This window comes from Spinacia oleracea, chromosome 4, assembly GCF_020520425.1.
Source record: "Spinacia oleracea cultivar Varoflay chromosome 4, BTI_SOV_V1, whole genome shotgun sequence".
In the NCBI taxonomy this organism is placed as follows: domain Eukaryota; kingdom Viridiplantae; phylum Streptophyta; class Magnoliopsida; order Caryophyllales; family Amaranthaceae; genus Spinacia; species Spinacia oleracea.
The window spans coordinates 105330205-105345098 of record NC_079490.1 but is presented as its reverse complement, the minus strand read 5'-3'; the positions used below and the strand labels follow the sequence as shown (position 1 = coordinate 105345098).

Sequence of the window (14894 nt, the reverse complement as noted above, 5' to 3'; positions counted from 1 at the left end):
AACGCCCCAGCCTGGGCGTTGAATCTTTCCGCTAGTCAAGCTTTGCCCAGATATAAAAATAAGAAAGAAACACCTATGAATCCTCGCATCGAACGAAGTAATAAGCCGTGCAAACCCACGCAGAAGGTGCTACACTTGTTCAAGCACCTGAACGAGGCGTGATGAAGTACTCCAATGCAAAATATAATAATGATATCCCGACACCTGGAGGAATGTTCAAAGACACGTTGTTAGGCCACACAAGCCTACGTCGCACCATAAGTTCAACCATCCCACAGTACAAGTCTAAAAAAAAAGTGGAAGGCATATCGCACTAATGCGGGCACGACCAAGAGCATGTGTAAAAGAGGCAAAGACTACTTATCGCCCAAATTCAAAATGCAAGCCACACGACTTCTACATTAAGGATTAAAGGTAGCAAAATATTACCTACCACGAAAGGGATAGCTCGCACCTACACGAGCGGAACCCCAAGGCATCTTTCTCGAAAGAACCTACGAAAATCATGCATACTTGGGGGCTCCAAGCTACGAAACGACTATAGCAAAATAAATAAAAAACTCGAAGCAAGTGTTTGAACGATCAAGAAGGGCACGATGTTTGAGCCCACTTCATGAATGGGCCTAAACCCTATAAAGCTTCTAAGCAAACTATTCAAAATCAGTCATTGCTCAAAAAAAAATGATTCAAGCAAACTGATTAATGGACCGCACACAACGGCTATTCTATGAACACTCGTTCGCACATACATGTCATCATTCACGAACGCATTCAAAAGAAAAAAAATATATACAAGAACGATCAAAGTCTTACGCCTCAAGGTATGTTCCTCGGGCCATATAGACTCGCCCAACTATCGCAATAACTGCACGCCTTAAGAGCAACAGTTCCTTAAAATAATCGCCCCAAAGCGACAAGCACCGTAGTCCACCAATCGGCTACGGCTTCTCAAGAAAATCATCACGTTCTAAAAACAAAGAAAAAAACAAAAGAAAAGAGAATACATAGAACTTCCAAGTGAAATAAACGAACGAACAAAAGGCCAACTGTGTCATCAAGAAACCTCGCCAAAAATTATTTTCAGCGCCCAGAGCTGGGCGCCGAAATCTTTAACGCCCTAGCATGGGCGCCGAAAATGATCCTTGACCCAAAAAACAGCTCTAACTTCTATAGGGCCCTGCCATATTCATTCGACTTGAAAATTGTCGATTTCTTTACTGAAAGTCGCACCTCATAGCACACCACTACAAAGATCGCTCGCACTTATGAGCACAATCCCAAACACAATCAAGGACATTACAAAATGCGTATCCCCAAGGAACCTCTTTGACAAGAAATGACAGTCAAGCACGAATGCTTGGGGGCTCGAAAGAAAATATATATTTCAAAAAAAAAGTATGCAAAGTTAAAACAATATTCCCAGACTACGCTGTACAAAGTCCCGTGTTTGGATAATCTCAACAGAAAAAGAACCGGTTTACGACCTCAAGACAAAGGTCGCCGTTGATACTTATACATGGTCCCCCAATCAAGGATCCAGGTAGTGGCAAAATTGAGCCGTAAGGACTAGCTCAAAACCATAAAGGATGATGACCACAAGACAATGGTCCGTCTAAGCATGTTGTCAACCCACGTTCAGGTTACAACTTAAATCCGAGCATCCCTCGGAAGAATTCGTTACTATAAGAATGAATAAAAAGAAATTCTCAAAAGAAATCACAAGAAAAAAATGAAAAAGGGACTTGCCCACCTCAATCGGGCAAGATCGCGGCACACGAATCCCAAATCGAAAAGACGAATTCAGGTTCGCTCACCTCCAGCGAGCGGGGCGTCCACCCTTAGCGGACAGGGCTCGCCCACCTTCAGCGGGCGGGGTCTGCGTCTAGCCGCGCAGGTCCTCAGTTTTCGAAAAATAAAGTCTTCAAATTTAAAATAGGCTCGCCATCTTCAGCCGGCGGGGTCTACGTCACAAACCACGTAGGTTCTTATTTTCAAAAAAGCGCAAACAAATTTCAAAACAGATTCGTCCACTTCTATCGGACGGGGTGTCCACCCTTAGCGGACAGGTTCGCCATCTTTAGCCGGCGGGGTCTACGTCACAAGCCGCGTAGGTCCTTATTTTCAAATTTCAAAAACAGATTCGTCCACTTCTATCGGACGGGGTGTCCACCCTTAGCGGACAGGCTCGCCATCTTTAGCCGGCGGGGTCTGCGCCACTAACCGCGCAGGTCCTTAGTCGCTGCAGCGATAACTTTTTCTGGTTTTCCCTTTTCCAAAAATTAAAAGGATTGGTTTTCCGTTTTTTTCCAAAAAAGAGCGATGTGCTGGATTTTCCTTCGTTTTACGTCCCATAAAAACAAGGGGGTTTTCTCGTTTAGCTAGCCCTGAAAATGAGAATCTTTAAAAACATTTTTACCTCGTGCTTGGGCTTGGCCAGGCCCAATTACACTTTATAGCTTTGATTTCGAAAACATCTGTAGCTACTCCCAATGACAAAGTGAGGGAGTTTCTACGCACCTTTAGATCCTTCCAATGACAAAGTGAGGAAGTTTCTATACTATCAGTTGACAAATCCCAATGACACGTGAGGGATATGTCGACATTTCAAGTGATGACCCTTAAGTGAAATGTTATCACTCGGGGCTCGTGAGACCCTCGCAAAACAGGTCACATACACCATGGCTTGTGTGACGCACTCCGTCTAATACTTTGACCATCGTCTTATTCCAAGACTCAGTCAAAGTGGGGGCTAACTGTAGACACCTACTTTTGTCCCCATTCCCGAAAGTGAAAGGTTCGATGATGAAAGCATAAATCTCCACTTGACAACGCATCTCCTATAAAATAAACGAATCTCAATTCCCCTTTTCATTTCACCTGAAACCTGCTATTTATGGAAACCTGCTAAAAATAGTAACTGTCGTAAAAGGTAGCTTCTAAAAGTGGCAAATCATAAAGGATAGAAACCTGTCAGAATTAGGTGTTGCATTCCAACATAAATCCTAAATGAGATAGAAAATTGCGAGAATCCTATTCCTAATATGATTCGGAAATAAGAGTTACGTATTAATTAAAATCCTAACGAGCCTAGAGTTCGTAACGGGCCCAGACGCATTCCGTCATAAAATTGATACGCGCTAAAAGACTCGATTAAGTCTCAAACTCTACGGATTTCAGGAATCCGAATCTGACTAAAGAAAACAGCCCAAACATCAATTTCAATGCCCAGCCCTGGGCGCTGAAATTGCATGGGTCCTATTTTCAACGCCCAGGGCTGGGCGCCGAAATCTTTAACGCCCAGAGCTGGGCGCTGAAATTACCTGGGTACGTGTTTTTTCCTAATTCTTTGTGGATTAGAACTCTGCAATTCTATCTTTCCACGAACTCTTCCCTATAAATACAGCCCCAAATTCGACGTGAAAAGGACACAAAACACACAATTATATTCTGAGTATTGACTCCAACCCTTAGCCTAAGCCTCACGCTGCGAAACTGTTCACGCGTTCTGTCGCAATCGATCCATAAATCGAACAGAACGTATCCTGTCCCATAATTTGAGATTCGTTAAATAAAAAGGAGAAATAGCAAAGTCAAAGTGGTTAGTTTTCCGAGAACCGTGACGCACCTCTCAAGGGTGCGTCGTAATGTGTCCCTTTTCGATGATTTAACTGCTTTCCTCGCCCTTTTTATGAACTGTTAAACTAACTAAACCTGATTGTTCTATCACGCCTAACAAATATAATATTTTCGGGAAATTGGATTATAATGCTAGGTCCCTTAATACTACTTAAATCAGATAATCACGATCGATCTAGTATTATATGTTGCATATTGCTAAAATCAAATCAGATTAGTTTAATAGTTAACGCATGTCCCTTCAATTATTTATGCTGAGCTAGTAAGTATATCCTGCCTCTGGAGTTATCGACGAGCGAAGTACTCCTCTCGGTAGTTACAGTCCCCCGAACCCTCAATCTCTACCTTGCGGGTGTATGTTGAGAGATCCCCACACCAGGGATCACAAGGGAACCTACGGCCGTCGTGGTCAAACATAATTGCACTCCCTTTATGTCACGATAACCGGGTTTTGTCAGTTTTTCTCATTGTCGTTAAAAACTGAATGGCGACTCCTATATTACTAGTCAATTGGGTGTATACTCATAGGAAATCCAATTACACTTGATTGAATAAAAGAATCGTCACACCCACGAGGGACGAGGTCACACATTAGCCTCGTGCTTTTTCGACCCCCTCACAGGAGGCTAGGGAGATCTGGTTGCAGACGAGCCTGGTCGATTTTTGGCGTACCATGGGAGATACTCAGAGGAGGACGGGCGTCAAAGCCCGGCTACAGGCTTTGCTGTAGCGGTGGTGGGATACCCCAAACACTTTTCATATGGCATGGGGGGAGATCACCATTACCCCCTTCGAGTTTGCTATGATCACGGGAATTCCCTTTTCTGAGAGGAACGTGATTTTTGATCATGGTATGAAGTGGCATTCAGATGGTGTCAGGGAGTTGCTCGGCCCTGTTGTTGACTTGGCGGATGATGACACCCATGCTTCTGTGACGGTGATCATGGCCGCGATCCACGGTGCGGACATATCTGCGAAGCAGAGGGTTCGGCTTTTCCTCTTGGCTCTGGTGAGTAGAGTGATGGCCCCGAGCAGGAACAGTCGGGTGCATGTTGGCTTCCTGACGGCTTTGCAGGATCTGAGGGCTGTTTCGGGCTTCAACTGGGGTGGTCTGGCGTATAGCCACCTTTTGTATGGGATGAAGTATGCCTCCCGGACTTCGCCGGAGAGCAGCCCGAGTATTGCTGCTTTGTGGAGCGTGCTTGAGGTATTTGGGACTCCTTGTACTTTGTATCTTGTACTTGTATGTTTGTATCTTGAATTTTGTACACATAGGATTTGACCCATGCTTTGCTTGCATTTTCTTGAAGATTTGGATGTACGAGCATTTCCCGACCTTGGCGCCGACTCGTACTAGGGATGCGGCTTACCCGTATGCTGCCTCTTGGATAGGAGCGGTGCGCAGGAGTATGTCCTTGGCGAGTTCCCGCAGAGCTTTGAGGGTTTTTCCCATTGAGGAGGTATGTTTTTGTACTGTTCTGTGCTTTTGTACTTGTATTTGCATAGTTGCCTGAGTTGTCTGCTCTGTAGGTGGTTTGGCGTCCCTTTGTTGATGCGCCTACACCCATTCAGGCCATGCATGCTCACTTCTTGTCTCAGCGCCCGGTCTTGCTCCCGGGGGTGTACCGCCATATGTGGTATTTGGGGGAACGAGTGTCCCCTCAGCATAGTACGAGGGGCAGGCTTGTCCCTAAGGACCCGTCGGAGACCATGTTAGCGACGGATGAGGTACTCGTCCAATTCTATGTGAATGCTGGGAGTGATGTTATTTGTCTCCCTTGGGAGAACTTTGTAAATAGGAGAGGCCGCCATAAGGACCTTTTGGAGAGGTTGGCTCCACATGTACGCATCGTACTGCCGGTGAGCTTTTGACTTTTGTATCTTGTATTCTTGTATAATTGTATTCTTGTGTAATTGGATCATTGTATGAGTGCTTTTAGGAGGAGGAGATCGACCCCGAGGATATTCCCTATGCTGACAGGGTTATCCTCTATGAGAACTCGGATGGGGAGCAGGTGGAGGTGACCGTTCCTATAGCTTCCCCTCCACACCGGAGGTCGTATGATGTTGTACCAGAGCATTATGCAGCTGTAAGTACCATTGTATTTTCTTGAAACTGTTTGTAATCTTGTATCTGGAAATTGATGTTGAATTTTGTATGCAGGCGCCTCGGGCGAGAGTGCGTCGTTGGATGCTTGCTATTGATTCCTTGAAGAGGCATTGTGCGAAGCTGACCCAGAAGCTTACTGGCTGGGACAGAGAGGTGCATTCACTGACTGAAAAATTTGTATTCTTAAAACTTGAATATGGATGACTGATTCTTGAATTTTGAATTTTGTATAGGAGCGTCGTCGAGGTCGCAGAGGTTCTGTTGACAGGGAGCCTCAAGCGGAGACTTCGAGAGGGCAGGAAGGACCGAGCTTAGGTCTTGGGACTAGTACTCATCAGAGGCATTCCGATGTTGATAGGGGAGTTGTTCCCTTTGTATATGTTGATCCCATCAGGCATTCTGTCGGAGGTCAGGGCAGTTCGATGCCTTTTGTGCCACCCCCTGGTACTTTCTTCAGGGCGAGAAGCTCTCAGCCTTGGAGTGCAGATTCTTGGGCTTACTGGCAGGAGATGGACCGGGTGCGTCAGGCCCAGATCTTTGAGGCGCGGCGCCAGTTCATGGCGATGCCGCAGCCTTATCAGTACCCTTCCCCTCAGCAGGGAACTTATTGTTCCCCCGGTACTCTTCGCATTTTGGAGCAGGAGCCTGGTACCCTTGGGACAGAGCTGGATCGGGATCTGGAGTGCTATAGGAGCGGAAAAAGGAACAAGGAGCCTGTGGTTGACATTACGACTGATGATGACTCGGACTGATCCTATATAGTAGCGAGTTCCAGCTTGCCTTGGTTGGGTTTTGTATGGATTGTACGGTTTGGAAATTGGATTTTTGTATGGTTTTGTTTTGAACTTTGGAATTTTGTATGGTTTTGGAATTTTTTAATCTTGTATGGATGAAAATTTTGAAGGAAATATGTCCTTCAACCAAGGTGCATTAAGTCTAATACCAAGGTTCAGATTAATTGCGAACAATTAATTCAGTGAGATCAAGTGATCGGAACAGCTAGCTGGAGCAATGCTTCCGATCAGTGAGTTCTAATGAATATTAAGCTCACAGCTTACTCTTGACTGAACCTATAAGGTCACACCAATGACACGTAACAGATCACCGGATTAAATGAATCGGAAATTCATTTAATAGCTTTTCGGGAATTAGTTCGGAAAACATAATTATACGATTTAACATTGGATCGTGAAATCGTATATCGTGATTGCGTATATTGTTAAGCTAGGAGAAACGAATAATCGTACCGTACGACAATGGATCGTCAAGTACGAAACGATAAATAAATTATCGGATGATAATTAAATGAAGCAAACACGGAAGCAAGCCCACGAGCAAAGCACAAGGAGCAAGGGCCCATGGCCTTGCTACCTCGGCTATGCCCGCACGCAAGGAAGCCCCAGCAGCAGCAGCAACGTCGGCCCAAGCCCAAGCGCTGCAGTGCTGTGCGCTTATGCGTGTCAGCGAGCTTATGGGCCTTGCTGGCCGGTTGAGCCTTATGCTTGGCCGGTTGGCTTGGCTTACTAGTTAGGTTATTATAATAACCTAATCCACATGTTTTCCTTAACCTAATGCAAAAATCAGATTCTAACCTAAGGCAAGAGAAACCCAAAACTCTCTGTGCACTAGTAGAAAAAGTGCTATTAGTAGCTGGCAAAAATGGACTTTTAGTAACTAACATTGTCCGTTGCTATAGCCGGCGTTACTAATAATGTAAATTATTAGTAACTGAAAAATATTAGTTACTAATACTGTACTATTCGTAACTGGCATTTACTTTTGCCAGTTACTATATGCCATATTTTACAAAAATAAGCGAACTATTTGTAACTAGTATTAGACGTTGCCAGTTACTTTTATATTTTTATTTGTAACTGGCTTCTATTATTGCCAATTACTATATGTATTGGCCAGTTACTACTAGAATTTATACTAGTAACTATATCCTTTTCATGCCAGTTACTAATTGTTTTATTTTTTTTAAAAAAATAATACAGCAGTAAGCTAGGTGTAACAGCAACCGCAATAGAGCAGTAGCTGTGCCACCACCATGCCTTTACAAAACACGATACCACCAACCATACATTACATCACTTCCATTCGAAACTACAATGTCATTTATATAAAAAAATGGATGGATGGATATCATTGAAATAGACAACGCTTTACATATTAAGTTCTGAAACTTGTTTCTCCAACCAAATTCTAAATATAAACACAACTTTTAAGAATAAAAATATAACCAAATAAATGTAAAAGAAATAAAGCAAGAGAAAAGACCACCGACGACCTTAAATATTTATCACACGCGATCAGCTTCAGATTATCACGATTAACGTCCTTGGGGCTTCCTTTACAATGTAATGAATAAGTTGGTTGCTAAACTTTTCTTGAAGCTGCAAACAAGAAAAGCATTAGAAATTAGAAACTCTTCATTATTCATAAAAAGATTGTTCTAAAAAACCTAGTCCACCGTTCAAAAACTTTTGGGTACTATTGAAGGTCGCATACCTTGCCAATATGAGCCACCAACAAGTACAAATGACCAGTTTTTTTTACACTGGTATTTAATAAAGCAGCCGAAGGTCCTTGTTACAAATAACACTAGTTTTGTAGTATTCTCCGGAGCAACTGAAATGACCTGCGAAGTACAAAAATTCATTATCCTCTATGGTTGACCAATGAGAGAGGTATATAACTTAAAAAGTTAATGAAAGAACTAGTAGAGAACAACCACTTCATTGTATAGATACAAAACTTCTAAGTTAGTGCATAACGTTTCAGATTTATCCTTGAGAAACACAAGAAAATGCTGAATAATATTGATGCCAAGAATAAGGATGATCCTGTGATATATATATATAGTCTCATTGTACCAAATATTTATGATTTCAGGTTGTTACAATTTAAAAGACTAATAAAGATAATAACATTTTATTTTTCGCTGCCATTTAGAGACACTTCGAACATATATTAGCCAATATCCTTTTCTGCTTGTTGAAGAGAAGAGAAGATACCAAGAAAAGGTTGAAATACAGTGCCTAACACTACACCTATGATGGTTTCAACATGAAAAGTTTTCTACTCCATGGGAAGCCTGACTATTAGAACTCTAAAGACTCATTTAGAACTCGACTAGCTGACTGCTGCCTAGTCTTATAATACAAAGCTAAACCCCACCATCCTGGGACACCAACTAAGGTAACAAATTGTCCCAACTCAGGTAACTAAAATAGACCTAATCAAGATGTGTGAAACGTGCTTACTTAGAAACTCAAATTCCCACTAATCAAGACTTTCAAATAAAAGAAACCAATACAACAAATGCATCAGAGCAAATGGGGAAAAGTCGGATGTACCTCATTGTTAACCAGTTTTAAGCAATATGTCATGCACAGCTGTGAGATCCATGCTTTCACAAGCCTTTCCTAGGGGAGAGGTCATTATTGGCACTACTACTGCAATCTTCGGAAACCCCATCAGAACATGAGATGTAACCTAGAATCAACTATTTCTCTCAGTACTTAATCTATAAGTAGCGTAACAGCTAAAATTTAAAACAGTTACAACTGAAAAAAATGTCCCGTAAAAAACTACATAAAATAAAGTATACCTTTTTTTTGCAGGGGATCTACTGCTACAAAAAGGAATTTGATGTCAGGTCGATCCCTGGGTTCATACTGAAGGCATTTTTATGCTAATTCAATCATTGTAGCAGCATCCTCATCTATATATTGTCCTTCCAGTGATGAATCCATCAGTACCAATGAGATATTTCCCCTTATTATGTCCAATGCCTGAGCAGTAACCTTATGTTCAGCATATTCCAACAACATTTCAAACAATACAAGAAAAAACCCACACCAAACAAACATTGATAAACGTAGACCAATGGCTGAAGCTAAAGAACCTCCCCCAACCCTAGAAACAACAATGTCCTACTTGCAAAAATATATGAGAGAACGAGCCAATGATACAACCATTTTACAAAGAATGGGGTTGCAATATGCATTTTTATGTTCTCACCACTTCAATTATTGTCACACAAAAGAATATCTTCCAAAAGCAGAAAATTAGGCAGAAAGTGAAATCGACCCTGTCTGAAAACCTGACAGGAACCCCAGTTGAAATAATTTAGTAACTGTTCGGCCTTCTACTCAAGTCAGTGTTACACCTAGAAAAAGACAGTTGGGCTGAATTGGTGCAATTCTGGTCTTGCTGAAATCCATGATGAAACTATGGAGTATGAAATAACAAATGTCTAGAGGTAACAGACTAACAACAATCTCATGATAAACTGGTGACAAATAAAATGACTATTGGCACCCAGGATAGAAATACTAGCAATATAACATCTCAACTCCCATGCCTGTCAATCACACTCCAAAACTTCAGTAGTTAGATACAGTCAAATATGCATTAGTAGACTTGCGGTAAATAATTTGTGGATATCGATTAACATAAAAGCTACCAACCTTCATACAACATTTGAACTTCTTAAAGTCCAACTTTATAGGCATTCCAGAATATTCTACTGAAATAGTCTTATTAGTATGAATATCATAGTAGGCAAATCATATAGAGAAAAACATAGATTTTACTAGAGACTAGTAGGGGAAGATGGTTAGAAAATCTGTAACCTAAAGATGCATCTAAATGTATTCTTAATAAAGAGCCTGCTTTTTGCACAAAAATAAATAAATTAAGTAATGATCTTAATCCAAAAAAGACCCTTGTCTCACACACATGCCATACACCCATAGATATGAATAGTTGAAAAATGAAGCCATGACCACTTACTCTTACGAGATCAAATACAGAAGAAAAGGAGGTTTGCAAGTAAAGCAACATGCGAAAGGATAAGCTATCTTGTAGAAGAAACAAAATTACAAAATAAATAATGGACCAAGACCATTCCCATTTAACTTCCCTCGAAATTTCAAGATAGCTAGCTATGAGTTGAAAATATCATCCATGAGAAGTGGCATAACGATTTATGAGAGAAGCTGGATTCTGCAAATGCTACTACACAATCAAATGAGAGATAATCCAACTTACTTGAAAAGGAAATGTGCTCTGAGTTCAAGAGGTTTGACGAGGTGTAAGATAGTTGCAAACTTGCTGGAAACGGTGAAAAGAGCCACTAAGGTTGTTGATAAGGCACAGTCAGATGCAGATGCAACTGCTGCTCAGAAGGGAAAAAGTGAAATTCAACAAACAATGGAAATGAGAGGTAGGTTAACAACTTATATATGGAGAAAAGAACTATCAAGAATTCAGCATTCAAGTACTTGAGAGTCTCCTTGAGAACAAATGTGTTGTAAGTTAGAAGAAAATCGACGGGCAGAGATGACCATTAGTTGCAGGCTTCCCTATTAAAATTTACGGATTTTTCATGAAATGCCCCTGAGGTTTCACGAAATTCACCAAATACACCTGCGTGTTTCAAAATACATAGTATACCCCTATTTTTTAAAAAATGCACCAAATACCCTTATTTTTAACGGAAGTCTAACTCCGTTAATATTAACTCTTAATTAACTACCTAACCCACAATTAACCTACTAAATTACTATATTGCCCCTCCCTTAATATCTCTTCTTTCACTCTCTTCTTTCATTCTCAACCCACTTTCAATTACTACTGCTCCTTTCTCTTCGATCTCCTGCACCATGTCAGCCTCTTGCTCATCCGTCCACCACTACAACCGTTCACATTCTCTCCTGACCCTTCGCCGCCCCAACCACCTTCTCGTTCACCACCACCAACGGACCAGCAACCCAAGCTACCGCTCCTTTCTCTTCGATCTCCTGCGCCTAGTAACCACCACCACCAACTCACTGCCCCATTATCCGACCTCCGGCATTCCATCATCAATTAGCACCACCAAAATCCACACAAAACAACTTTTGCAAATCCAAGAACCCTAATTCCCAAATTCAATCACATACCCAAACTTAATTTTTCCTACAAAATGGTTTTTGATTCAAACGACGGCAATAAACAAAATTCAATTGACGAAACAAACAACCAGAACAATAACCCCCCACTGTCAAAATCAAACCTAACTAATAGAGCGGTGGGTAGCTGGGGAGTAATTCATCATGATAATGAAATGTTGGGTGGAATTTTGGGTGGCCCGTTTCAATTCATCATCATTAATTGCTACCCACAACTTAATTAGCTAGGTTGATTTTAGGTTTGATTTTGACAGCATGATAATTGGCAAGTAAAGTGAATTGGGTAAAAGAATCAAAAGCACCTCACCCTAAGAAATCCCCATTTGGTGGAACTAAAACCCGTGAATTTAACAAGTGGGAAGAGTTCAGAGTAAGGGATTGAATACTCAGATGAAGAATCAACATGAGGAGTTTCTGTTGCCATTATTGAAGGAGAGAGAAAATGTGAGTAACAACATCAAGAAATGGGTTTTCTGGGAGATGGATTTTTGGTGTTTACTGATGTAAATAACTATTTATGGGGAACACCAGGACTAATGTTTGGGTTCATGATGTTTGATGGTGGTGGTGGGGGAGATGTACCAAGCTATCAGTAATGGCTAGAGGAGAGTGAAAGCAGGGAAGTGGAGAGGAAAAAGAAAGGAAGAAGGATTATTTTTTAAGGTTAGTTTGTTAATTAGGAATAAATGAGTTAATTAGGAGTAATGGATAACTAATTATATGTTAATTTAGATTGATTCGTGCTAATGACTAACGGCGTTAACGTCCGTTAGCCTTTGAGGGTATTTAGTGCATTATTTTAAAAAATAGGGGTATACTATGTATTTTAAAACATGCAGGTGTATTTGGTGAATTTCGTGAAACCTCAGGGGCATTTCATGAAAAATCCGTAAAATTTATCATTAATCCAGCCAGAGTTAGCATCAATTTAATAAAAACATACGGAGAGTTATCTGTTATGCATAATATGAATTAAACAAGACTTACCCCCCTCTATTAATGGTTTCCCACCGTTGACATGTATTAGAAAGTCATAATTGAGAACAATATCCTCTGAAGAGGTGGACTATTCATCACGGTTCCTTAAGAAAAAATTCGTACCTAATCATAGAATCTAGGTAAAGGCAAATTGGAGCGGGACATATATCATTTTTGGTGCTAAATAACTGAACATCAATACATTGACTGAGAGGTTAATTCATGTACTAGAAGAACTAATTCAGGAAGAATAATACCACACGAACCAATGGCCTTCATGTCAGCACAAGCAGTCAGGGACAAACTTCGTTTGTCGTACGAACCTCCATCGCCACCTTCTTCAACAATGAGTGCTTCCTCAGATTCCCTGAGGAAATTGATAATCCGACATGGGTATCAAAGACTTTCAGCATTTTGTTGATCATGTGCTTCCTGCTTCTTGTCTTTCTAAAGAGCATAAAGTAAATGTATGAAAACATTGTAAGTAAATATCATATACACCAAAGAAAAAATATTCTTTTTTTAAAAAAGGCATTCTAAATTTTCAAGAAATTAATTGAGGATTAATACTGAAGGGTGTAGGCAATTTGACCTTCCGTTTTCAAAAACTTTTTTCTCTTGTTGGTTGTAACTCGGGATTTAACAGTTTAAAATATGACCACATACTAACGATGAAAGAAAAATGTGAAAACCTAAATAATACAGAACTGTTACCTACAATTAGCAGATGTTATATTTGATTTATCAGCCTAAATTTATGAATTTTATAAACCTAAGAGCCGAAATATAGCAGTAGCACAATTGTTTTTTCTCTCATGTCTTTCTTATTTGTTAAAAATTTTCTAGTTTTGAATAAGTCGGGTAATAGAAAATGAAAAACCAAAGCGTACTAGCCATCAATGTTTTTTTAAGCGGCAGAGTAAATGCATAACTAACATATCTTCAATCTAGCTAATGACTTTATCTCTATTACCAACAGCATAAGAGCACCTAAAACTAAAAGGCTCCCTACATTTAGTACAAATTTCCAAATTTTTACTACCTCTGATGTGTTGTTTGCAAAACCAACTACTTTTCACTATATAAACACTCATCAGTATTTCAGTGACAGTGATAACATCGCTAACATAACTCGTCAATTTCCAAATTCATCCACGTAGTTGCAAAACCTGTTCGAGCTTACCCCTAAGGCCCTTAATAAAAACAACCAAATTCCAACTCAAGTTAAGGTCCTAATTTCATCTAGGTTAACAATCGTTTCAATAAACACACAATTCAAGACAATAGCCAATTCATAATATTTTGGCACTCCAACTATCAAAGTACTAGCCCAAATAAAAACCAATTAATTACTTGCAACATTCCCAAACCTAATCAAAAAAAAAAAGTGAGGGAAAAGAAAAGTTCGAACATGAGGATTTGCTAAAGTGTAAACCTTTCCTCATCGGGCTGCATAACCGATTCAAGAGAGCCATAAGTGATAACCCCTATCCGTTACAAGACTAATAGATCTATGCAGGAAAAAAAGTAAGGCAACATCGCCCAAATTCATTAGAATATTCGCAAGTTTGAGATAAGAACCCTAATTATTTGAATAAGAAACCTAGATTACCTAAAGATTTGCAAACTAATTATTATTGTAAAAAAAATTGGATGAAAATTTGTTAGGGTAGAGAGATATGACCTTATACCAAGATTTTCCGGCGACCATGGGGGCGGTAACAACATGAATTTTGCCACAAGAAGCAGACGACGGAGATAAAGAAGAAAGATAGTTCTTAACATTGTTCATCTTCACGGAGGAAGGAGGTTGAAGGAGAGAAAGGAAGTTAGGAAACTTTTGGAGGAGGGAAGGTGAATTCAGAAATTGGTGATTTTAGCGAGGAGGGAGAGCGTGAACTTGTGAATCATAATGAAGAGCGGTTTATTTTAATTTTAAGAAAGAGGAATTAATCTGACAGAAGGGGGATTAGTAACCAACGATTCTGTTGTCATTTAGAATTAACTAAGTCAACAGGTGTTAGTCAACAAATTGTAACCGGCCGTCTTTTATGGGCTCATACTAATTCTCCATGATTTGTAATGCGCTTTAGTTAAGCCCATTACGAATGCACTTCTATATAATATATTAAAAGAGAGGAAATCAATGTGGTGATGAAAAAGGTCACTCATTGATTGGCCTCTCTTTTAATATTAATTATTTAATACAT

The 14894-nt window shown here is 40.3% G+C and overlaps 1 long non-coding RNA gene across 6 annotated transcripts; it reads right to left on the bottom strand.

The window, feature by feature from the left end:
• Window positions 1-7705: 7705 nt before the first annotated feature.
• Window positions 7706-14645, bottom strand: LOC110788740 (uncharacterized). Of its 6 annotated transcripts, XR_008932173.1 has the most exons (7): window positions 14369-14626; window positions 12942-13131; window positions 10805-10931; window positions 9360-9543; window positions 9106-9244; window positions 8258-8387; window positions 7706-8142 (listed from the first exon to the last, which is right to left on the bottom strand). It is a non-coding gene; the product is annotated as an uncharacterized lncRNA (long non-coding RNA). The 6 variants fall into 6 exon arrangements; XR_002533434.2 differs by having other exon boundaries at window positions 12942-14645; XR_008932174.1 differs by having other exon boundaries at window positions 12951-14624.
• Between the last annotated feature and the right edge of the window lie 249 nt (window positions 14646-14894).